The sequence below is a fragment of the Ambystoma mexicanum genome, chromosome 9 (genome assembly GCF_040938575.1).
Source record: "Ambystoma mexicanum isolate Mex_15411 chromosome 9, UKY_AmexF1_1, whole genome shotgun sequence".
In the NCBI taxonomy this organism is placed as follows: domain Eukaryota; kingdom Metazoa; phylum Chordata; class Amphibia; order Caudata; family Ambystomatidae; genus Ambystoma; species Ambystoma mexicanum.
The window spans coordinates 1,302,926,092-1,302,952,640 of NC_090931.1; the positions used below are offsets into that span (position 1 = coordinate 1,302,926,092).

At 42.1% G+C, this 26,549-nt stretch overlaps 1 protein-coding gene across 4 annotated transcripts in view; it reads left to right on the forward strand.

Annotated features, from left to right (window-relative positions):
* The window catches only part of LOC138489085 (ropporin-1-like), a 547,380-nt gene that overhangs the window by 372,385 nt on the left and 148,446 nt on the right, over window positions 1–26,549 (forward strand). Inside the window, exon 6 of one of the 4 annotated variants that reach the window (XR_011274751.1) lies at window positions 18,601–18,673. The exons of the other annotated variants lie outside the window; for them this stretch is intronic. The gene's annotated coding sequence lies outside the window, so the exon portion shown is untranslated. The remainder of the gene's footprint in view (window positions 1–18,600; window positions 18,674–26,549) is intronic. 4 annotated transcript variants of the gene reach the window in all.

Below are 26,549 nucleotides of genomic sequence, written 5' to 3' on the forward strand. Positions count from 1 at the left end.
GAATCCCTTTCCTGGTATACTCACCTGCCAGGAAGAAAACTCCTACTGCTACAATTGATCTTATTGGCAATGTTTGTTCCAGGAATCTCCACATCACTATCTCATGTGAGGAGTGCTGAACAATGGTTGCCTTTTTTTTATAGTCTTTTGACTCTGGGTAATGCGGATTACAAGTTTCCCCCTATTTGTGTCCCATATAAGGGGAGTTGTGCCATTCTCCTCTCTGTGCTGTTTCTTTACAGCCTCTTGGCTGTTGGCAATGCGGGTTACAAGTTGACCCCAATTGGTGTCCCATATAAGGGGAGTTACGCCCTTGTTGCTTCTGTACTTTTCTTTACTTGTTTGGTATTCAAAATTATTATTTACCATTCAGTGTCCTACATAGAGCGCCGCGGGGTAACCTTTAAATTTAGACCAACTCACTGGTCTTCTTTGGTGTCTCTGCTTTATAGTCTGCTGCTGCAGCGGACCTCCTGTGTCTTGCCCGTTCTGTTACCAGCTCCCACGTACCTTCGGCAGACTGCATAGTTCTTCCTTGGAACTCAGACAGCTCTGTTGATGCTCTGTGACTTCTCGCACACTGAAACGCCACACGCTGGGTAGGGAGCACATCTCCACCTTGGATTGGCTTCTCTTCTTGATGCTGTGCACACTCTGCACTGTGTCGTGTCGGCATCAGCTGGCGTTCTTCCTTCTGTGGCAATCACAGCACTCCAGACTGCCTCTGCCTCTGCTACTCCTCCTGCATCTATTCTCTTCAGCTGCAACTCATTCCTAAATTTAAATGTCCCGCTCAGGTGTTTCACTCTACAACAACTAGACCGCACATTCTGGTCAGCAGCACCTTTGATCCTTACTAACTCTGGGCCCTTCTTCCTCGTCCAAGTACCACAGACATTATGGATCTTGAAGTCCATAGTGGTTTTGGTCCTTTGATATTTAGTTTGGAACGCTTTGTGAACTGAGAGTTGTTACAGTTAGGAGATGTTAAGACAACGTTTTGTGATTTAACATTGGAGAAGGGATCTCTGATTAAGGCAGGATATGACAATTAGGGAATGTTTTATCTAATTCCTGAATTCCCAAGGTACAAACCTTATTCTGATAGAATGTTCTTTGGATATTTTCATGGGAGGGACTTGTGCAATGACAACATGCCATTAGGTATTTGGGAATTATATGATTTTCATCTTCACAAGAAGATGAGTACTGTGTCTCTATTATTATGGTATTTATTGAGCACAGTCCAAGCCTCGAGAGGCAACAGTACAGATGCATAACAGAGTGCTTTACAGAGGTATACACCAGTACAGATACATAACAGAGTGCTTTACAGAGGTATACACCAGTACAGATACATAACAGAGTGCTTTACAGAGGTATACAACAGAACAGATGCATAACAGAGCGCTTTACAGAGGTATACACCAGTACAGATACATAACAGAGTGCTTTACAGAGGTATACTACAGAACAGATGCATAACAGAGCGCTTTGCAGAGGTATACACCAGTACAGATACATAACAGAGTGCTTTACAGAGGTATACAACAGAACAGATGCATAACAAAGCGCTTTACAGAGGTATACAACAGTACAGATGCATAACAAAGCGCTTTACAGAGGTATACAACAGAACAGATGCATAACAGAGCGCTTTGCAGAGGTATACACCAGTACAGATACATAACAGAGTGCTTTACAGAGGTATACTACAGAACAGATGCATAACAGAGCGCTTTGCAGAGGTATACACCAGTACAGATACATAACAGAGTGCTTTACAGAGGTATTCAACAGAACAGATGCATAACAAAGAAGCGCTTTACAGAGGTATACAACAGTACAGATGCATAACAGAGCGCTTTACAGAGGTATACAACAATACAGATGCATAACGTACCTCTGTAAAGCGCTCTGTTATGCATCTGTACTGTTGCTTCTTGAAGCTAGGAACATGCTCAATAAATACAACAATAATAATAATAATAATAATAATAATAATAATAATAATAATAATAATAATATTATTCAAGGTGCACATTTCAAAGAGTGTCAAACAAAAACCGAATGCCTCTTCTGTGGGAGTGAAAAAATGCATTTTGTGTTTGTGTATTTTAATTTTAATTTCTTTATTTGTAAAACGCGCCTGGCCATTGGGCATCTGGGCGCATATCTTAAATAACTTACAGATACATATAGTACAGCATATAGTACAGCAAAGGATATGAGACATATATAATCACAATATACAGAAATGTATAATGGTGGGGATTTACAGGTTATATGCATGCAAGATTTACATTAGCAGGTAAGTACAGAGATGAATCAGAATATGATAGGAAGTAGGGCCGCTGCTTAGTTGTCACTGTCCTGAAGCCACAGTTTAGTTTTACATTTGAAGGCATGAGAGGAGGGTTCGGACTTGAGTGTGGAGGGCAGTGAGTTCCATAATTTGGTTGCTAGCAACGGGAAGCTGCAACCACCCGCTTTCTGTCGCTTGAACCTGGGGAAGGCGAGACAGTTGGCTAGGTCAGATTGCTGCGGGCGAGTGGAGGTACGGGGTGTAAATCGATTGGAGAGGTATGTGGAGCCTTGTTAGAGAGACACTTATTAGTGAGTGTCAGGGTTTTTAGTGAAATGATTCTTCAGGGAAGAGCATCTTATATCGTATGTTTTAGGGAGCCTAGGCTTCACATACAAAAAGGTCTTCCTGCTGCTTGAACTGCAAGGCTGAGGTTTGGGAACATAGATATTCCTGCATTTTGGTATCTCAGCTCACCCTTTTCCCCAGCGACCTTTACTATCGGGTCCCTGTAGTTTAGTGTCCTTTCAATAATCGTCTGGGCGGCATGCCCGCAGGAGGTTTGGGCCCAAAGGTGCAGTGTGCTCTTTCCACAAGACAGGGACTAGAGAAGGCCGGGTGCCCCAGTATGCCAGGCATATGTTTTTCCAGGAACATCTCAAGTGGCCTTCCATGTCATTTTTTATCTCTAATCACTTTCATTTCTTTTTCAAGGAACTGAGAGCTATCACACCGATGAGATAAGGATTTACTAGTCTGCAGGCGCAGCTCTCGTTTCAAATGGACATTATGGTCATCCTCCTCTAGCGCCCTGGATTCGTACATCAATGCTTGTTATTAACTGGAATTCATTGCAAGGAACAGATGAGAGGATACACTTATTGCTTCAAAATCAAGTGGCTGAACGCAAGGTTACAGAATGTGAAAAACTGGTACTGGTCACCAAAACTAGGCTGCCTGGTCACTCACGTAAGTGGCTGGCATGTTTGGTGAGGCACAACAGTGATTTAGTCAACACTGTACAAAAATAAATACAACCCCCCATCATTAAAAACATAACATTCAGCAGACTATATGATTACCCCTTACAGGCATATTCACTGCAGCTCCAGTATAGCTGATTAATCTTCCAGCATTCGGGGAGTAGGCTGGTGTCTCAGTAGAGGAAAGGAAGAAGGAAAAGGGTGGCATGTCAGATGTACCCAGGTGATAGGGGCATGCAGTATAAGCCCTTCGACTGTTAGTCTTAAGAGGAGGCACAACTATGTTACCCAGAGTGCCTGCCTCAGCTGGAGCTATGCTGAGCTAAGTAGGTGCAGTGATCACTCCCGACCAGTGCTTAATTTGTAAATAAATAAGTGCCAGGGCCCAAATATTTTCTAGGCACTGCATTGCCGCCCACTTTAGAGGCACAGCAATGCCAGCGTCCTACTGACCGTTGCACAAACGCATGTGCGTGCATGCCTGCCTGCTAAGATATTAAGCTGCACCTGGCGCCATGGCTGCTACCGCAACACACACCCGAGCCACCCACCATGCTGCAGCAGCCCTGCCAGTGAGCTAAGCTGTCTAGTGCACTTTCCGGGCATGAAACTGGTTATCTATCACAGCAGCATTGGTGTGGTTCACACTGTGGTTGTTGCTTGATGTGTGACAAAGACTGACAGTTAAAATAAAATAAAGTTGCGGTAACACAACATCATAATTAAACTGAGTTTGAAGCAAAAAGTACCCGTGCTCAGAAATAAGTGCCAGGGTTTAGCCCTTGCAAACACCCCCACACCTTAAACACTGCTCTAGACAGGCATCAAATGGTAACTCATTTTGCTCATTTCACTTATAGGTTTCTCATGTTGTGGCCCTTCAGATGTTTTGGACTGCCCACAGCATCAACACTGGTAAAGGATCATGGGAGTTACAGTTTAACAAGCTTGACAAGCTCAAGGCCGCTTCAAGGCACCGCTCTCCAGCTTTGCAGCAGTGGGTGCAGAGGACAAAATAGTTTGAGTTTGTTCTTGGTCACTCTGTGAGAGGTACCGTGATGCACATAGAGTGCGCACAACAGGTTTCGGAAGTTATACCTGCCTCCCAAACTAACGAGTTATCAAAGAAGTAGCCCACCCGGGCTTGATTACTCAGACTCTACCTACACACCCCACTCTTTGTGGACAAAAAGGGTAAAGCTATTCATTGCTACGCCGCCTTGTCTTCCAATCCCACAGCTTGAGCACAAACCCTGCTCGCTGACAATACTCGAAAGAGCAGCACTGAAAACAGTAGGGGAATGACAAATGAAAATGAGCAATAAAAAGTGAGGTTCTAATCCTAAAGAAAAGCAGTGCATTAAACCACGTCCAAAAGATCTAATATTGAGAATCTTGCATTACAAAGTATAAAAAATAAATGGGGAATATTGTACGCCTCTCCTCAAATAATAAACCACAAACAACATGCACATATGCGATTACTCCTTAACTATGCCACTAAGACGATTTTCTTGGAATGTTTACAATGAAATGTTTGTGCACAGTGCACACCAGAGGGTCTTCGGGGGGCACTGCAATGGACAATTGGGAAACTATCCTGGGAAACATGTGGAGGTAGAGAATGAAAATCATATATGCCACGCTGCCCCATTCCAGACGGCAGATGCTAATCTAGTGCTGGTTTTAACTTTTAATTCTGAGATTTGTTGTACCGGATTTCCCTCCCCATTTTAAACCCAGGACTACAATTCCCAGAATGCAAAGTTAAAACCATAACTGGTCTGTTATCTCCCGAGTGGAAAGAGGCATGTTGGCATGCATGGATAACATGCTGTCACCGAGTACACTATGTGGCACACACATACAAAAAAAACATGTTTTTGCTGTGAAAAGGGGTAGCTCTGCCCTGCACTGCGTCTCCGTGGTGCACACACAGACATTGATAGGAGGGTCTAACAGAGAATGTAGGGTCCTGGGTCCCTTCTCCCTTGAGCCGCAACATTTCTGTGATCCTTTCCGAGAATCATGCACCTTCAACCATTGCCCTTTGCCCCTCTGCCCTTTGCCCCAATTTGCCCCATGCAGACAGTTTTGTCTGTGCCCCCTCCCCATGCTCACAATTCTTCAATGTGTGCCACTTTTCCTTTGTATTTTTTCCCACCCCATGCCCATCTATCCTGTGCCTCTTTCCTCCTGGGCTCATTGTCCCCTTCCCATTATGTTTCTTCCCATGTGCCCCTTTTTCCTGTGTAACTTTTCCTGTATTCATGCCCCCTGTGCTACACTTTTTAGTGCTAGTCCCCGTATCAATTTCCCCATATCCCTTCGTTCTTTCTCTTGCGCTCACCCATGTAATCCTCTCTGCAGCCCTTCCCGTATTCCTTCTATCCTGTGCTCATTAACTCCCGTGTCCCTCTTCTCCACTGCCTTCCTCTCCCTGTGTTCATGGCTGCTGTCCTCCCCCACTGTACCCCTTTCCTCATGCTCCCACTCGCTAGATTTCCCGGTGCTACTTCCAAGCGTACCTTCCACTGCACACTTTCACTCGTTCTCTTGTGCTCATTGTGACGAAAAGACTTCTGCTCTGCAGGGCTAGTGGCTAAACTATCAATTCAGCCCCTAAACCTCTGCAAACCAACAGTGATCCCAATCATAATGGTAAAACAGGAACAGCCAAGAGATATGCCACCTTCGCCTCTTGTGGTAAAGTGGGCAGGGGAAAGGCTATGCTCTTAGAATGGATTGTGACTGTGAACCAGTAGCAGCCCCAACAACAATAGTACACAAGTTGCAAAATAAAAGAATGTTCACTCAAGGTTCTATAAATCCATATCATTTAATAAAACAAATCAATTATAAAACACTTTAAAAACACACCCCAGTAAAAAGAAGACGTAAGATGCAGAATGGGTGAGCACTCTAGGTGCTTTGTCAGGGATGAAACAGACAAGATATTCAAAAATGTTGATGACAAGTATATCTTTTGAAGGCATCGAGTTGGTTCAAAGTCGGTGCTCGATGGAGTTCGAGTGCAACGTTTCAACGAGGCAGTTGGGATGCCTTACTCGGGTTGGTTCAAGGTTGATGTTGGTTCGAGATATTTGGTAATCGCTGGTTGGAGAAGACGAGTGATGCAATGCTCCAGATGTTTGAGTTAAGGTCTTGCAGTTCGAAGCTGTGATCCTGATGGTCTAATACGAAGTTCAATGAGTTTGTGGTTTTACGTCGCCTGCTGTGTCAAGCTTGTTGTTTGAGCCAAACCATTGGCATCATCTGATCGGTACGATGTGGCTGCGAGCCGGTGCAATGGATGCAAAAGAGTTGTGGTTTGAAGTTTGAGAGAGTGTCAGAAGCAGCACTGGTGAGTCCCTTCGGTGTGAGTGCAACAAACCTGGCTCAAATTCAATGTGATTGGTTCAATGCGATGAAAACTGGGGTTGTGACTGTTCTGGCTCTTGGGATGCTGTGTGTCAGGACTGACTAGTTTCATAACAGGAAGAGTAACAAGATTAACATTGTGCCTTTAGAGCTGGCTGGGTTAGTTGTGCTTTTAGAACTGGCTGGTTTAGTAACAGGAAGAGTTTGTTCATAGAATTAACATTGTGCTTGCCCAAGTCAAGATGGAGTGAAAGAAACTTACTCTGATTGGTTAAAGAAACAATGATATGTTTGGTTACCTGATTGGTGGAGAGGACAATGGGTTTGATTCTTGGGAGATGAGCAAGATTCTAAACTGCCTTTCATCCAGAGAAATTCAGTGGCTGGTTGTGTATTAGTTAAGCTCCTTAAGTAAGGCCTTTCCAGAGCTCAGAAAATCTACCAAAGTAAGAATATCGTTTGCGGATCCAATTTGAACAAGAAGTCATCAGGTGGGATCGTTCTTTTAAAGATTTTGAGATTGTCACAGTGAACTTTCATTTTCTTTTATAAGAAAACTTAAAGAGTAAACAAGTTTCAAGTTCATTTGAGAAAAGAGACATTACAGTTAAAATTATTATAAGGAAAACAAGCTTGAAGATTGTGCGTAGGATTTTAAAGTTGATTAACTGTGTGAAATGTTCTTCAAGACTGTTTAATGTGTGCGCGAGCTCGCAAGTTGCCGTTGCGTGTTCTTTTTAAAGCGCGTGTACATTTTTCACGTGAAAGTCGTTTCCTGAGAAAGCGCGTGTGGTTTGCGATAGAGCGCGTGCCAAAAAGAATTGCGCGTGTGAATTTTAGCGCGTGTACATTTTTTCACGTGAAAGTCGTTTCCTGAGAAAGCGCGTGTGGTTTGCGATAGAGCGCGTGCCAAAAAGAATTGCGCGTGTGAATTTTAGCGCGTGTACATTTTTCACGTGAAAGTCGTTTCCTGAGAAAGCGCGTGTGGTTTGCGATAGAGCGCGCGCCAAAAAGAATTGCGCGTGTGAATTTTAGCGCGTGTACATTTTTTCACGTGAAAGTCGTTTCAAGAGAAAGCGCGTGTCGGGCTGCGATAGAGCGCGAGTCCATTTTTATCAGCGCGTGTTATTTTTATCGCATTTACGTATTTTTTCACGCGCGCAGGTTTTTTAAGATAATCGCGTGTGTATTTTACACGCGAGGACAATTCTTCACGTCTTCTGATTTCACGTGTTTATCGCACACGCTAGTAAAGGAAGAAACTATACGTTCTTTGTGTAAATGTGTAAATAAGGAAAAAACAATTCACACGCAGAAAGAAAGCAGTATTCCAGGAAGTGAAAGAATATAATTTAAAGTAATTTATGCAAATAGAACTCAATGCTTTCAGAGAAAAACTGCAATTTATGTAAGCATTGAAAACTACATAAGATCAGAAGAACTTTGAAGTAAGAAGAATATCTAATTCTGAAAAGATGTTGCAAAGGTCATCACTTTAGGATTCTAAAGAGACTAGGTTGGCTTGAACTATTTGCACAATACAAGATATATTTACAAGATATTCCACAAAGGTTACTAACCTCTAAGTCTTTTACTGAGGTTTAAGAGGTAAAGAGTTTAGAATTTATTTAGCATAATTTAGAAAAGAAGTTTTCTTATTATATTAGTAAACAGGTATATTTCTTTATCACAGATACCAGAGCCTACCAGACGTTGAAGGGCAGCTGTGTCTCCGTTGTTATTTTCTCCAAATTCCCCTTTCCCTTTCTTGGGGTTTTCAGCTCAGCTTATGTTTAAGGGTTGAGAGGTGAACTCCTGGTGAGGGTCTGTGGGGCCAGCATCAGCTCCTGTGGAATTCAGTCAAGCCGGACCCTGACAGGATGAAAGGCCCACGATAATATTTTCCACCTGAGCTGATATGGATCCCACAGAGGCACTAGCTAGTTCCATAAGGGACATGTTTTCAGAGTTAAGGGAGGAAATGAGGGCTGTGCGAAAAGAAAATCAGGAATTACAAGTCAAGTTTGAAGAGTTAAACTCCAAGGTTACCCGTAAGGGTGAAGAAATTTCTTTGGAGTCAAGAGATTCAGAGAATACTAGTAGAGAATTACCAGTGTTAATTAGAGAGGATTTGGGTGAAGGAACGAGTTCTCAAGAAAGACGCAGGGGAAGTTTGAATATACCTGTATGTCCAGTCCCCTTAGCACCTCCAGAACGTTTTGGGGGAGAGGCCAAGAAATGCCAGATTTTCCTTACACAGTGTGAACTTCATTTCCTTTGTCGACCTGAAGCTTTTAACACAGATGCTTCTAAAATAGCTTTTATGCTGTCTTACCTCACTGGTGAGGCAGCAACTTGGTCAGTATTATTGGTTGGTCAAGAGAATCCAATACTAAAGAACTTGTTAGCTTTCAAGTTAGAATTTAAAAAGATGTTTGACAGACGCCAATTATCTCAAGAAGTAGATGGAGAACTACTAGAGTTAAAACAGGGAACCAAAGATTTAGTGTCTTACATCACACAGTTCAGATCTTTAGTATTAGAGAGCAATTGGCCAGAAGAGAAGCAATCCTCTTTATTTTATAGAGGTTTGAAGGAGGAATTGAAAGATGCATTATCTACAATTGTTAATAGACCCACTTCATGTGAGGATTTAATTAATCTGGTCATACAAATTGACTATAGATTAGGGGAACGCAAGGCTGAGCGTAGAAGAGGAGGAGTTGAGCAACCCAGAGTTTTCCCTAGAGTTGATAGAGGAAGATTAGAAATTGTAAATAAAGAATTGAGAACTGGGAACGCAGAGAGAGTAAATAAAGTGAGAGGTCCTTTAACTAAGGAGGAGAAGGATAGGCGAAGACAGAATAATTTATGTTTATATTGTGGGAAATCAGGACATTTTGTTGGAAATTGCCCTTGGTGTCCAAAACCTTCTGCATCTACTAAAAGCTCCAGAAATCAGCAAGTGGCAAATACCATCCAAGCAGCAGTACCACATATTACATTGAATGTATCCTTGTATATTAAAGAGGAATTAAAGGGAAGTGGTCCAGTAGTAATAGATTCAGGAGCCACTGGTAACTTCATGGATTGGAATGTGGTTAAAGATATGAATGTGCCTTACGTTGTAAAAGATATACCAGAGTATGTGAGAGCGGTGGATGGGTCTCAACTGACATCAGGTTTAATTACACATGAAACAATCCCATTGGAAATGGAAAATGGAGGACACTGGGAGGAAATTGTGTTTGAATTAATTGACACTCCACAGTTGAAAATAATTTTGGGAATGCCTTGGTTGACGTATCATAACCCTCAGATTGATTGGGGAAGAAGAGTGGTGAAATTGGATTCTGCTTTTTGTGTTACAAATTGTTGTAAAGAAGCAATTCAGGAAAATGTTTCTAGTGATAATTGTTCAGAAGTAGTGGAAGCTTTGGTGAATTTGGGAACTATAGTACATTCTATAGGGGCTGTAATGGGAGAATTACCAAAGTGTTACCATGATTTCAATGATGTGTTTAGTGAAAAGGAAGCTAATGAATTACCTCCTCATAGAGAGTATGACTGTAAAATTGATTTAGAACCAGGGGCCCACATTCCTTGCAGTCGCATCTATGCCTTAACAGAAAAAGAGAATCAACATTTGAAGGATTACATCCAAGAAAATTTGAATAAGGGTTTCATCAGGCACTCTCAATCGCTAGCAGCTTCTCCACTATTTTTTGTTCCCAAAAAGGAAGGCACTTTACGAACATGCATAGATTATAGAGCATTAAACAAGATAACAATTAAAAACAGATATCCGCTGCCTTTGATATCAGTAATGTTAGACCAGATTCAAGGAGCCTCAGTATTTAGCAAACTAGATCTTCGTGGTGCATATCATTTGGTGCGAGTTCGTCAAGGTGATGAGTGGAAGACGGCATTTAGAACAAAATTTGGTTTTTTCGAATATCAAGTAATGCCATTCGGATTGTGTAACGCTCCCGCAGCTTTTCAATTTTTTATAAATGAGGTATTAAGAGATTTTATTGACATCTTTGTAGTAGTATACATAGATGACATTCTCATTTATTCTAAGGATCTCATGCAACATGAAGAACATGTCAAGAAAGTGTTACAACGACTAAGGGAGAATAAACTATTTGCTAAGTTAGAAAAGAGCCAATTTCATACCGGAGAAGTGGAATTTCTAGGTTTTATGATTTCTCCCAAAGGTTTGGAAATGGATATGAAGAAAATTAAGGCAGTTGAACAGTGGCCAACTCCAACTTGTGTTAAAGATATCCAAAGCTTCCTGGGCTTTGCAGACTTTTACAGGAGATTCATTAAAAATTTCTCTCAAACTGTTGCTCCTATCACCAAATTATTGAAGAGAGGAATGAAATTTGAGTGGAAAGATGAAGCGGATCAAGCTTTCAAAACATTGAAGAACTGTTTTACATCTGGACCAATCTTATTACACCCAGATCCTTCACAACCATTTTTTGTGGAGGCAGATGCTTCTAATGTTGCAATTGGAGCAGTGCTTTCTCAAAGGCATCCTGAAACTGGACAGTTGCATCCTGTGGCCTATCTATCTAAGAAATTGCTTCCAGCAGAAGTGAACTACACAATTACAGACAGAGAACTCCTGGCAATCAAGAAAGCATTTCAGGAATGGAGACATTATCTGTTGGGAGCAAGATTCACAGTAACCGTTTTAACCGATCATCGAAATGTTCTGTTTTTGAAATCTGCTCGAACATTATCACCTCGACAACTTAGGTGGTCACTTTTCTTTTCAGAATACGATTTTGTGATAACATTCAAGCCTGGGCGGTTAAACGGTAAAGCGGATGCTTTATCACGACAAGGATATTCGGGAGAAGTTGAAAATCAATTATTACCAGAACCAGTGATTGCAGAAGAAAAATTTATCCTAAGTGCTACACAGGAAGAGAATCAGCTTCTTAAAAAGATTCTAAAGGAATTACCAGAAGATGAAATTCAAACTTGGTTAGCGGAGGATTCTGGAAGACATTTAATTGAAGGATTTCCATGTGTTCATTCTACAATTTACCTTCCAAGCAAGGAACTGCAAAAGGAAATTATGCAAGAATGTCATGAATCCAAGTTGGTAGGTCACCCTGGAATTCGTAAAACTATTGAACTGATTGAGAGAAAGTTTTGGTGGAAAGAAATGAAAAAAGATATTGAAGATTACGTGAAAACATGTGAAGTCTGTGCTCGAGTAAAGTCAGGAGGAGGAAAACCATCTGGGTTATTAAATCCATTACCAGTACCTCCTAGTCCTTGGTTTACAATCTCTATGGATTATATTGTAGATCTTCCCAAAGATCAAGGTTACACTACAGTATTAGTAGTTGTGGATTTACTAACTAAAGCTGGGCATTTCATTCCCATGAAAGGAGAGGCTTCTGCAAGGAATCTGGCAAAAAGTTTTTTGCAAGAAGTAGTACGATTACATGGTCTACCAACACATATTGTATCAGATCGAGGGTCCCAGTTCATTTCTAAGTTTTGGCGAGCTTTCTGTACAGAGTTGGGAATTGAGGTAAAGCTTTCTTCAGGTTATCACCCACAGACCAACGGCCAAACAGAGCGAGTAAATCAAGAATTGGAAAAATATATTAGAGCTTTTTGGCAAGAAAGAGGAAGTTGGGTAGATCTTCTTTGGCTAGCAGAGTTTAGCTATAACAATTATGTCAAGGATTCTACTAAGTATTCTCCATTTTTTAGCAACTATGGTTTCCATCCACGATTTTTGAAAGAAGTGTTACCATCTGAGTATTCCAATCCAGAGGTTGAGCAGCGATTGACTTGTATTAGAGATGGTTTAGTGAAAGCTAAAGAAACCTTAGAAAAAAGTAAGCTAAGATTTAAAACATTTGCTGATAAGAAACGTCGTAAAGCACCACATTATCAGGTGGGTCAAAAAGTTTGGTTGTCCACAAAAAACTTACGTTTAAAGGGAAGAACTAAATTTAGTCCGAGATTTATTGGTCCATTTGAAATAGAAAGAATAATAAATCCCGTAGCAATCAAACTGAAATTACCCGCAAGTATCAAAAGTCACCCTACATTTCATGTTAGTTTAGTGAAACCTTGTGTGTCAGGAACTAGATTAGGAAAACCACCACCAGCAGTTTACACAGAGGAAAATGACGAAGAGTTTGAAGTTAAGAAAATCTTAGATTCCAGGATTGTTAGAGGTACCCTACAATATCTTATTGACTGGAAGGGATACGGTCCTGAAGAAAGATCTTGGGAGGATCAAGTAGATGTACATGCCCCTCAATTGATAAAACAATTTCACAAGAGTTTCCCTGCTAAACCAGGCCCTGGGACAGGGCTTTGAAGAGGGGGGTACTGTCAGGACTGACTAGTTTCATAACAGGAAGAGTAACAAGATTAACATTGTGCCTTTAGAGCTGGCTGGGTTAGTTGTGCTTTTAGAACTGGCTGGTTTAGTAACAGGAAGAGTTTGTTCATAGAATTAACATTGTGCTTGCCCAAGTCAAGATGGAGTGAAAGAAACTTACTCTGATTGGTTAAAGAAACAATGATATGTTTGGTTGCCTGATTGGTGGAGAGGACAATGGGTTTGATTCTTGGGAGATGAGCAAGATTCTAAACTGCCTTTCATCCAGAGAAATTCGGTGGCTGGTTGTGTATTAGTTAAGCTCCTTAAGTAAGGCCTTTCCAGAGCTCAGAAAATCTACCAAAGTAAGAATATCGTTTGCGGATCCAATTTGAACAAGAAGTCATCAGGTGGGATCGTTCTTTTAAAGATTTTGAGATTGTCACAGTGAACTTTCATTTTCTTTTATAAGAAAACTTAAAGAGTAAACAAGTTTCAAGTTCATTTGAGAAAAGAGACATTACAGTTAAAGTTATTATAAGGAAAACAAGCTTGAAGATTGTGCGTAGGATTTTAAAGTTGATTAACTGTGTGAAATGTTCTTCAAGACTGTTTAATGTGTGCGCGAGCTCGCAAGTTGCCGTTGCGTGTTCTTTTTAAAGCGCGTGTACATTTTTCACGTGAAAGTCGTTTCCTGAGAAAGCGCGTGTGGTTTGCGATAGAGCGCGTGCCAAAAAGAATTGCGCGTGTGGATTTTAGCGCGTGTACATTTTTTCACGTGAAAGTCGTTTCAAGAGAAAGCGCGTGTCGGGCTGCGATAGAGCGCGAGTCCATTTTTATCAGCGCGTGTTATTTTTATCGCGTTTACGTATTTTTTCACACGCGCTGGTTTTTTAAGATAATCGCGTGTGTATTTTACACGTGAGGACAATTCTTCACGTCTTCTGATTTCACGTGTTTATCGCACACGCTAGTAAAGGAAGAAACTATACGTTCTTTGTGTAAATGTGTAAATAAGGAAAAAACAATTCACACGCAGAAAGAAAGCAGTATTCCAGGAAGTGAAAGAATATAATTGAAAGTAATTTATGCAAATAGAACTCAATGCTTTCAGAGAAAAACTGCAATTTATGTAAGCATTGAAAACTACATAAGATCAGAAGAACTTTGAAGTAAGAAGAATATCTAATTCTGAAAAGATGTTGCAAAGGCCATCACTTTAGGATTCTAAAGAGACTAGGTTGGCTTGAACTATTTGCACAATACAAGATATATTTACAAGATATTCCACAAAGGTTACTAACCTCTAAGTCTTTTACTGAGGTTTAAGAGGTAAAGAGTTTAGAATTTATTTAGCATAATTTAGAAAAGAAGTTTTCTTATTATATTAGTAACCAGGTGTATTTGTTTATCACAGATACCAGAGCCTACCAGACGGTTGAAGGGCAGCTGTGTCTCCGTTGTTATTTTCTCCAAATTCCCCTTTCCCTTTCTTGGGGTTTTCAGCTCAGCTTATGTTTAAGGGTTGAGAGGTGAACTCCTGGTGAGGGTCTGTGGGGCCAGCATCAGCTCCTGTGGAATTCAGTCAAGCCGGACCCTGACACTGTGAGACCCACTGTAGGGGGTTTCAGGAGCCCCATGCCTAGAGAGGTTTTCAAGCAGAGTAGAATCCCTGGTCCACAAGAAGTCACCCCCAATGTTCCCTGGCACAGGGTTAGGAGCAAAGCTTGCCTCTGTCTTGGAGCACTCCTTCACCTCAATAGCTGGAGGCTTTGGAAATAAACTCTCTCAATAGAGGTCCCATTAATTCTTGGTTCAAATGTTAATAAAAAAGGAGTGGTAGACCCCCACTGTTATAGGCAAAAGGCCACAGAGTATTGGAGGAAACAAAGTTATGCCGGTCTCATAGCACAGTGAGTACAGCACTCGCTTTGAACTCTATGCAGAGGCTGCTGACGCAAATTCGAATCCCGGCAGGGCCAAAATCAGCCTTTCATCCATCCAAAGTTGATAAATGTGCACCACACAACGTGGGTTATAAGCAGCACTCAGATACCTGAGGTTTCGTAGCGCTATATAAATGGTAAATTATTAAATGCTAAAAGTCTGCTTTAAATGGTTAAATTATTGTCCTTGTGAGAAGTGGTCTTTACCTTATTGCATCATACCCAACATGCTCTGTGCTAAATGAAGTGTAGGAGACAGCAAGAAAGCCCATAGTCTCAAGCCCATAGCATCAAAGGCCCTTGGGTATGCAACATCACGGCGTGGGGCTGATCCTTTTGTTTAGGGTGTGCCCTCTGAAGCCTGATTCCCAGGCTGTTCCGGTTGAGAGCTTCCTGGGCTGGAGATGGGCATTACCCACCCTCGTAAAGGATCAAAGAGAGTCAGCTCCCACTGGCTATTCTCCTACTGGTTGTAGTAGAGACAACCAGTCTAGGGAGAATACACACAGACTAACCATGGCTGGCCTGGGCTCACTATGGTGACATGTATATGATACGGTCAGATGTGGATTTAACAATGGTGTGAAGTACCAGCCAGCATACCTCAAAATCAGGTATAGTTTATGTTTTGAGATGAAACTGCCACCATGATAATTGTTCATCCTAATTATGTGGTTTTCGGGCAGAGGTGAGGTCCAGATTAAATGCATCCTAGGCACTGCAGTGTCTTTGCTGTCACAGCAGCTATCAGACATGGCAACCGTGTCCTCTGAACCTTAATTAAAGGGGCGGGGGGGGTCTGATAAGCAGACCCCTCTTTCTGAGATGGATGACATGCATCATTTTATCATTAATACAAATCGAAAAAGGTAGGGTTTTATAGTCTTGCCAGATGTCATTCCTACATACCCACCCATTGCCCTTCTCTGTGCGTTTTATGTCCTCTTCTGATTAACGTAGGTGTTCCTTTTCTCCTGTGCCCCTTTATCTTGTGTCCCTTCTCACCAGTGTGCATCATTCTCTCCTGTGCCTCACCCCTGCCATCCCTGTGTTCATTGCCGCTGTCTCCCACCACTGTATCCTTGTCCCATGCTCCCACCCATTAGATTCCCAATGGCACCTGCCTGTGATCCTTCCACTGTACCCATTCTCTCCTGTGCCTCACCCCTGCCATCCCTGTGTTAATTGCTGCTGTCTCCCACCACTGTATCCTTGTCCCATGCTCCCACCCATTAGATTCCCAATGGCACCTGCCCGTGATCCTTCCACTGTACCCATTCTCTCCACGTTCCTTACCTCTGCAACCGGTCCACCTTTGCCTCTTACATAGAAGCTTTTTACAAAACTAAAGACATACCTACTGAATTTGTCAGCGTTTATTCTTGCTTTGATCGCTGCATTCAGCTCACACAATCGAAGTTAACAGAGGGAGGGCATGCACATGTTTTGCGCACACACACACACACACACACACACACACACACACACACACACACTCTCTCGCTCTCTCTCCCTCTCTCTCTCTATCTCTCTCTCTCTCTCACTCTCTCTCTAGAACTAGAACTATAATGCTAAATTAAATAAACTCTCCAGTGGACCAGCCGTTGGCAGTGCCTTGCAATTAATGGTGAACCTGAAAATGCCATGCCCCCTTGAAATAATATATGTCATTTGCCTGGCCTGCACCAGCCATTTCACCTAATTTCCCTACTGTGTTTTTATGTAGGCAGGCCCCCAGGCCCTCGTTTTACCACTGCTTCCTCCCTCTAAAGCCCCAAAGACCCCCTATTTTAACCTCCACCCATTTCCGTATACCGCTTATACCTGCAGAGAAATGTCCCGCAGCAAAACACTGTGAAAGAGCTGCGTGGAAATGTGGGGGTGGAGGGAGATACATATAAGACTTTCAGCTGCCAAGCTTTGATGGAAGGCATTTCCAAAATGGATTCTGGCCATGGTTCCAAAAGTACAAGTTATGTAGTGTATGTGCAGGTCGCATGTGCTTTGGAAGAACAAAGGGGAAGGGGTTGTTATCAGGGTAGAGGATGGGAAGGCAGGTGTGCAATCTATGGTGTCGAATGCAGGCTGGAAGCACTGAGTTTTGAGTGCCTGTTTGTCATTGGAAGCCCATGAGCTAACAAATCACAGTGCTGTGAGACCGGATTCCTGGTGGCTTCTGGGTGTGTGCATGTGATAAAGCAGTATATATGAGCTTTGCAAGGGCTCTGTCAGGTTAATGTAGCATTGGCAGGCAGGACGTGGTCTGCGTGTGCAAGGTGGCTAGGAGATTAAGAGGTTAGTTTGTTAACTGGGTAGAAGAGGCAAGTTTAGGATTAGTGGCAATGACTATCATGGTGTCTTAGATTTCTATTTTATTATTGCTCAATGAGTGGGGTTTTAACAAAAGCTGTTCTCCATGGGTGGGCAGTGTTCCTGGCTGTTCTGGGTTTTGTTTTAAGGCTGGAACAAGTGTATTGATTGTGGTCTTGTGCACTGGTGTGTGTGTTGGTGAGTCCAACCCTTCTCGGGTGCACCCCTTTCCCAGGATTCTTGGTCCTATCGTTCATTGTCCATGGTCCAGGTCTGCGGTGCTGGGGATTTGCTCGTTTGCCTGATTGCTCCGGGAGAGCGTTTGGCTCTAGGATGGCTGCTGGTTGAGTTTGGTTCAATATGCAACTGTTTGGTGTGGCTTTGACGGTGTCCTTTTTTGTGCGTCAGGTGCAGTCTAATGAATAACCAGGTTTTAGGGATTTTCAGAAGATCAGATGGCCTTCCTCTGTGTGCAAACACCTAGGGACTGACTAAAAAGTCAAAAGAGAAGGGGAGAGAGTCCTAATTGTGAAATATGGAAGGTGGGTGCTCCTGTTCCTCGTGTTTCTAATCTCTTGGTTACAAATGGACTTTGTTTTCCCATTTGCATTACATCTAATGATTTGCCTGAACCAATGCTGTAGCTAACCAGTTAATTCCTGTGGCAGGGTTGTTTCCTGCCATGCCCACCATGGTCCATTGTCAGGATCACCTCTCCTTGCTCTGCCGCACCTGATATTAGTTCCGCATTTTCAATGCTGGATTTACTTTCCTGGCAACCAGAAAAACGAGTGTCTTTGTGCTTAGAGAAGAGCTTCTTGGCTGTTTTGTTGGCACTTATGTGCAATACTAGGTTAGCCAACAACATGGTTTTTCTTCTCCCCCGTCAAGATCGATCATGTAGGGTATTATATAAAACGACATCGCAGTTGTTTGGTCACAGTTCCATGCTATAGATTTTTCAGCCTATTGTTGTTCCCCTGGATATCTCTTCAAATACTTAATTCAGCAATGTTATGAGATCTCATGAGGTTGGGTTTGCTTGGGAAACAGGTTATATTTTAAAACCACCTTTAATTTATGTAGTTAATTGGTTAACTTCCAGGCTTGTCTTGTACAATCTGTGGCTTTGTAAGTAAAGTTTGAAGCCTCTGGAGCAATCCTGTTTCAGACTTGCTTTTCAATTCAGGTCTCCTCCTAGCTTGAGAGCTTAGTGCTCCAGCCTTTCATCAGATCTTTTGCCGTTCTCTGAGTAAGGCCCAGTTCCAGTTGTTTGTTTCTTTATTGGTGTTTTGTTATCTTTTTCAGTGTTGGATTTTCTGGTGACTCATTAGTAACTTTGCGCTGTGTCTTTCAAGCTGGCAGTGGCTGTGCGTAAACTGTAAGTACCCGTCTTGTCTTACTTCCAGTTATCTTGATACGTGTGCAAACTAACTTTATTAGATGTCCGCCATCAGTTAGTTTCATAGGTGAATGGTTTTTGGGATCAAGCACTGGCCACAAGTTCTGATACGCCTGGGTACACCCCACGCCCTCCCATCACATTTGTATTTAAAGAAGCTTTTCATGACATAGTGTTACATTTTTAAGATAGTCTCTCGTTACTGTTTTGCCATACATTTGAGGTCTTGTCTTGGAAGCTTGTTCTGCAGTACTGTATTTACGAATTCAATTATATTTTGTGCAAGTTCTTTGGTGTCGTTTGAGTGGCAAAGTGATTTGGAAGGTCTTGCAAAGCTAATTACTTCTATTAGTAAGTCTTTGCCTCCTTACAGAAGTGAATCGAGGGATTGGCACCCTTCTGCTATTAACACGCCTTTGCCTCCTTGGAATAGTGAATCTGGGGGTGGGCTCCCTCCTTTTACTAACAAGTCCTTGCCTCTTTAAGATAATGAATTTAGGTAGCGGCTCCCTAATGTATTTTTATTTGGCCCCACTGATGTTTGCTTTGAACCTTTTGACTTCCAAGTGCACAGATCGTATATGGTTTCCATCTGATCTTTCATGTCTGGTTTTGCCACACAAAATAAGCCAATTTGAAATATAGAGCTCTTTATCAGCAACGTGGTGTCCAGGATGCATAGCAGCTAGCGAGAGTGTTTCCCAATATGTTATTCCTTACACCGTATTTTATGGGCTGTATTACCATAGCCGAGAGAACCACCCCTGCAAAACAAAAAGCTGAAAGCAATCTGGCTATCATGGAGATGTCAATGGAATTACGGGTGTAGGAGATGAGTCACAGGTGCTGACGGTGGTTTGATTTGCCAGTATCATTTGGAAGTGTCTAGAGTCAGAACGGGCAAACGGCGAGGGCACTGAGGCAAACCTGAGTCATGCCTGAGCCTCCTCTGTTGGTGTAGACCCTCAGGAGGCATTTGTTGTTGCTGGCTCCACATCCTCAAAAAGCGCCATCCTGCAGGGCCTCTAAGGAGGCCTCTGATGCCCACTGGTGCTGCCTGGCAGAAAGCTGAAGCCTGGTGTGTCTGACGTTGCTCAGGTGTGGAGAGGGGTCAGGGTTAGGTAGAAGGGCTGCAGGGCCCTGGCCGCATGAGGATTGGTTGTCAGGGCACACAGAAGGTGCAAGAAGAGCCAGTAGCGAGAACTGTGGCAGCAGGTCTACTTGTCGTGTCTTCCCCGGGTTGCATGTGCTTGTTTCACATGTATATGAAAGGGAGGCATGTTGTGTCGTTTCCTCTTGTTTGGATGAACTAGTGAGGTCATGGTGAGAATGTTGCCTGAGTCCCTGGAGTGTTGGGGTGTTGATGTTTGATTGTAGGAGTTCCAGCCCATGCAGTTGAAACCATGTAGCCCGGGTGGTGAGAGCCAGTGGGCTGTACTCCAGCTCCTTCAGCTACCTGTCCTATTGATGTTATGTTAATGAAAGGAACCTGTGACAAGCCTTACCTGCTGCCTCCAGAAACATGTTTCTTCTCACTTGGGCTGCTATGGAAGAGATGGTGCAGCAGGGCAGGGGCTTCAATGGAAGGATGGAAAGAGATTGGAGAAGCTAGCACTACACAATCTTTCCGCGACCAGTTTCTTGTCACACTGCGTCTTGAAAACATGGAGCTCTGTAACCTTGGCCTTGAAAACTGAGCAAGTTCAAATAAAATAGACACTGAGTGTGAACAACATTTTTTTATATATCGATCTGCAAACTAGGCCTACTAAAATAAGAGGTGTGTTTTTGTAGATTGTATGAATCCGCTACACCCGCCCATGGCTTCCCTTTTAAGTTTCTGTGAGTAACAATATTTCAATACAAAACCTCCCAATTCATGGTAAATGCCCTGGACTTACAGAGATGTGTTCATTCAGAATAAAAAAAGCCAAAAACCAACGAAAACCGTGTACTGTTAAAAAAAAGAATGCACAGGATTATATAAGTATGTAGGTACCTAGTTTAACGTGTTTAGAGTAGTCAAAGTCGAACTTTGATGAAAGCGTGTCAATTTCTAATTTTTATGAGAAAATCGATAACATATATATTCCTGTGTAGGAAGTCCATCTGACCTCTGCCCATCCCATGTTTTTGATTGTATGTGATTCTAGATTCTAGCCAATTTATAATCCTATGTCTTTTGGTTTGAAGCAAAAGCAAGGCCTGGTTAGCCTCCCCCTGTAATGGAAGAGGTTATAGTGCGTCATTGTTTTTGTCTAGTGCGGCTGCGCTGTCAACCCAGCGAAGTGACGTGTGCTGCTGAACGCAGCCCCTGCCTGCAAGCCGCAGATCCCATCAATACTTGTCTTGGAATTACTTCTGTTGGGACTGGCTGGCTTGACCATGAAAAATGGAGAGAGTATCAGGCCATCGCGACTTCTGGTATTCAGCCATATCTTAATATGTTTCTATATGATATTTCTGTACATTTATTAAAGATCGAACACAAAAAAAAGACAAATTCTTTTCGGTCGATTTTGTGCTGCCCTGAATATGCAGAAATATGACACATGAGCCCCAACCCAACCCAGCCCCCTATGAATCCGATCACCCACCACCCCCACACTGGCATGATATCTTGTAAATCGGGGGCTCTCTGAGCGGTCTTTTAAATCGGTCTTTTCAGAAATCAATTTTCTGAAATCGATTTCTTCACTTAGTACCTTAATTCTACAATGTATATGAACGTTGGGCCTTGACTAGGCTCAGTTTCTCTTTATTGCCACTTAACACATGGTTTGCCACTTGAAATAATTGCGTATGTTTTGCAAAAAGTAATTACCCCTTTATGTATTGACAAACTGAAACTAGTTTGCATTTTGTTTTGTTGTTCCCAAAATATGTTATTCTACATGTTTATTATCTGATCCCAATTTTGAAGTACACCAATTTAAGGAAATGCCTAGGTGCCTATAACAATCTGGTGTCAAGCAACGAACTGCGGGTAAACTCCGCCCTGAACGCCTTCTTAGGAAAGGCGCTCCGACGCAGATCAGAGACGCTGAAATCTATGATACGATGAGACCACTGGCTTCATTGTGTGATTCAACTTGATGGCTAATGTATCTTTCCTTTTTATTTCCTTCTCCTGGTTTTAATGTAAAATCTTTGTAATACTTTGTGCACTTTAATGATTTGTCAAGGTACAATTTCGAATAAAGTTTTATGATATGACAACTTCAGCCTAGTTAGTGTAATAGGAGCTAATAAAGGCTTGGATAAGTTCAGTTTGTAAGCAGCGAGTTGGGATGCTTGTGTGGCTACAGCATTAAAGCCTGGCATTATGGGGGGAGTTGGGGAGGGAAGGGTCCAGGCAGTAGTTGTTTGCTACTTTACTGTATTTGGAGCTGAGAGAGCAAGCAGGGCTATGCTAGTGGAAGATCGGCCTCAGTCCTGCCTCTGAGCTGGACTAAGTGAGCTGGAAGTTGCGATGCTTCTGACGCAGCCACCTAGGTGCTGGCTGTGCCCCGTCACGCTTCACACCCAACCATGGTCCATGGCATCCTCTGTGATTACTTCTGGGTGTATGCTATTATTCCAGCCATATAAAATCTACTACTTAGAACATTATTCCTCCAATAATTGTTTTCTTGTCTCCATAGAAACAGCATGTGTAGACATATTTAAGGGGCAGCATTTGTATTATTTACAGTAGATGTAGCAGAAGAAAAAAATAATATGATTAGCTGGGTCATGCATAACTGATAATTCTTTACTTGCACAGGATATGTTTTTAAACATATGTTCTACTGTTTCTAGCTGTGGCTCGGCTATCCAATCCTGGATGACCTCTCACTTTCTCTAACTCTACTAAAACTGAGCTCCTCCTTTTTCCTATCAATACTCAACCTTCCTCTCTCGCTCCATCCTTTCTCCTCTTCCCTCCGACTTCTATTACCTTCTTGTCCTCTGCCAAAAATAAAGGAACCTTCTCTTTGCTTCTCTGCTCACATCTCCAACACGACTCTGGTCTGCTGCTTACATATCTACATTCCCAGTTGTGCTCGCCCTTTCCTATCCTTCTCTGCTACCAAACGTCTTATTGTTTCACTTATCTTCTCCCACAATGACTATTGTGCTGCCCTCTTAGTCTGAACTCCCAGTTCTCATCCTGCACCCTTCCATTCTATATATAATGCTGCTATTCGTCTTCTCTTCCTCTCTTCTTTCTTTGTCCAGGCACTTCCGTCACCTTTTCCCTTTTCTCTATCTCTTTTCTTCCCTTTGACTCTTGTCTCCTGTTTTACTTCCTTCTCATTGTCTTTAAGTGCTTTGATGGTTTCGCTCCTTCCCATTTTTCCTTTTATTTCTCTCGACATTCCTTCGTGCAACTTGCAATCTCAAATTCTCCTTGCTGCCGCTGTCATGACAGGCCTGCTGGAATCTGCAGGAGCTGATGCAGATCCCACAGACCCTCACCGGGAGTTCCCTGCTCAACCCTATACTTATAGCTGAGTCGATGTCAGGGTCCGGCTTGACTGAATTCCACAGGAGCTGCTGCTGGCCCCACAGACCCTCACCAGGAGTTCACCTCTCAACCCTAAAGTAAAAGCTGAGCTGAGAACCCCAAGAAAGGGAAAGGGGAATTTGGATAAAATAACAACGGAGACACTGCACCCCTGCAACCTTCTGGTAGGCTCTGGTATCTGTAGTAAACAAATACACTTGGTTACTTATACATTAATGTAAACCTTTTTCTCTAAATTATTTTTTAAAACAACTCTAACTTCTTTACCTCTTATACCTCTGTTTAAGACTCAGAGGTTAATTATCTTTATGGAATATCTTGTAAACTGTTGTAATGTTTTAGTACATATTGTCACTAGCCATTCCAGTCTCTTTAATATCCTAAAGAAAAATGACTCTTGAAAACACCTTACAACCTTAGATATTCTTCTTTGACTTTTAAGTTCATTTAACTCCAGTAATTCGAATTTTCAAATACTCTTGAGAAATGCAGTCTTTCTTGAAGTATCGAATTCTCTTTTGTGTGAAAATTGCATTAAGTAGAAACTCATAAACTTTCTTGAATGCTACTGCTTCTTCTGCATGTGAATCTTTTCTTTGTTACACAAATAAATATATAGTTACTTTCTTGAATAACTTATTCACTCTCTGCAACCATGCGATTAACATGCAAAATCACAAGATGTGAGAAATTGTCCTCGCGGTAAAAAAATTCAAATGCACCTTATAAATACACGTGCACGTGAAACATGCGCACCTTAAAAAATACACGCACACGTTCACAAATTCACGTGTACGTGAAACATGCGCTCGCACTGAAAAACTATGCGCGCTAGTTCCAATGGACCCGCGCTCTATCGCCAACCGAACTCGCGCTATTACTTGCGTCATCTCTCACGTGAAAATAGTTCACACGCCAAAAACAACTCGCGCTCAATAAAAATGGACTCGCGCTCTATCGCAATCCAACACGCGCTCTCATGCGTAACGTCACTCATGTGAAAAATTTACACGCGCTAAAAATTACCCGCACTCAGTTAATATGGGCTTGCGCTCTATCGCAATCCAACACGCGCTCTCATACGCACGTGCTCCCAACGACGTTGCTGAAGACACAAAGACTCTCGCGCATGTTAAACAGTCTTGAAACACATTTCACCCTGTTAACAACTTTAAAACATGCGCGCACAGTCTTTTCAATTATTTTCCGTATTGTATATAAACTGTAAACTTTTTCTCTTCTTATAGTAAACTTTAAACTTCTAAACTCTTTAAGTTTCTGATATAAAATGGAAGTTCACTGTCAGAATCTTTAAGCTTTTAAAAGGAACAATCCCACCTGATGTCTTCTTGATCACTCCGGCTCAGCAACGATTTTCTCACTTCTTTAGTAAATCTTCTGAACTTTGAAAGGCCTCACTTAAGGAGCTTAACAAATGTACAACCAGCCACTGAATTACTTTGGATGAAAGGCAGTTTAGAATCTTGCTCACCTCCCAAGAATCCAACCCATTATCCTATCCACCAATCAGACAAACCAAACATACTATTGTTCCTTAAACCAATCAGATTAAGTTTCTTTCTCTCCATCTTGACTTGGGCAACCACAATGTTAATTCTATGTACATACTCTTCCTGATTACTACTCCAGCCAGCACTGACAGCTGAGAACCCCAAGGAAGGGAAAGGGGTAGTGGACTAAATAACTCAGACACAGCAGACTCCCAACCTTTTGGCCCATCTCTGGTAGTTGTAGTGGAACAAGTACACCAGATTACATAAGCACTGTGCAAAACACGTGTACTAAAGTAATGTCAGTAGTTCTTTAAACTTTTACCTGTTCTGCCTCTGCTGGCAGCTTAGAGGCATGTAAAAAGCATTGCTTGCAAACTTACTTTAATGAGTGGCACAACTGCACTAAATGCTGAACAGTAAACACTGACAATTGTCTGTTTGCAAGTCTCTTCCAGTAACTATTTGCTAAGTTTAACCTCTTGGTATTCTTATTCGCTTTTGAATAGCTTTTTCTTTTCTGCACTTGTCCTGCAACTTCCATGTGTCAGGCTACTAGCTCCTTCACAGTTTGCACTGAAAGTAGATTTGCTTTAAATTGCTTTAAACTGCAGAGCTCGAAACATTAGAACATTCCTTCTCATTGAACTTCCCAATAAGAAACGTAGTCCTCTTTCTATTTCCTTCAATGCTTCTGTTGAATGTAATGGCTAATCCCCCACACTAACGTGGGATGGGGGTTTAGATTCTATTAAAGACAAGGAGGCGATTATTATGCATTCTAATCTTTACTCTGAAACCACAGCAGCAAAGAAAAAACTTTACAAACAAAAAAGTTTAAAACAGAACTAAACAGAGTTCAATGTCAATGCAAGGGGGAACTCCCCAATCCATCATGGAGGACAGGTCATGCCCTGCAGGAGGCCAATGAGCAGGGACCCTTCCTTATATAAGTCCATTACTCTAAACCCAACCTCTCTTTCTGTAGCTGTCTTGAACCAGACGTCCACTGCACAGATCAGATGATAAACGATGAAGGCAAATCCAGCAAAGCTCTCGTACCACGCACTCCATAACTTGAAGCTGTGAGCCACCCTCCTGCTCAAAATCGCAACTCGTAGCTGTAAAACAAGCAAGAAGGGTGGGTGGATGGGAAGACCAACAAACCAAAGACTGTTCTTTCTTAAAACATCTGTGTACATGCGTGTCATAACTGTCATATCATATCATACCCAGGGTGGGTGGGTGGGATAATAATCGCCTCCTTGTCTTTAATAGAATCTAAACCCCCATCTCACGTTAGTGTGGGGGATTAGCCATTCTATGACAAGACAGGAGGCTCATATTATGCAAGTTCAAAGCCCTTGCATCTTACTAGCACAACATCATCAATACCATAGACAATATAATAAAATAATAGGAGAAGAAAATTATTTAAATACTTTCATTAGATCAACCAACTGGCCACCAGAGAATTGCCCAAGACTAGGCTGCTTTAATAACTGTCATATAAGGCATAGCCAAATCCCCTGCAGACCAACAACTGGAAGATGTGCCAATTCTAGCTTTCCTTACAGGTCACCAAACCCAACTGGTTAAAAGAGGGGAAACACTGAACCAAGTTTTCTACACTAGTAGGATGGGCCATCTCATGCGTTAAAGGAAGATATCGCATAAAAGACAGGGCATGTTACATAACTACACTGGGGAGCAAGTGGGAAGACAAACCTTCATAAAAAGGTAAAATGGGAGTAAAAAGGTCATTTATTAATCTGTAATAGGACGACCCATCCTGAGCGGAGATGAAAAGCAATAGACTTAACCCACAATTGTC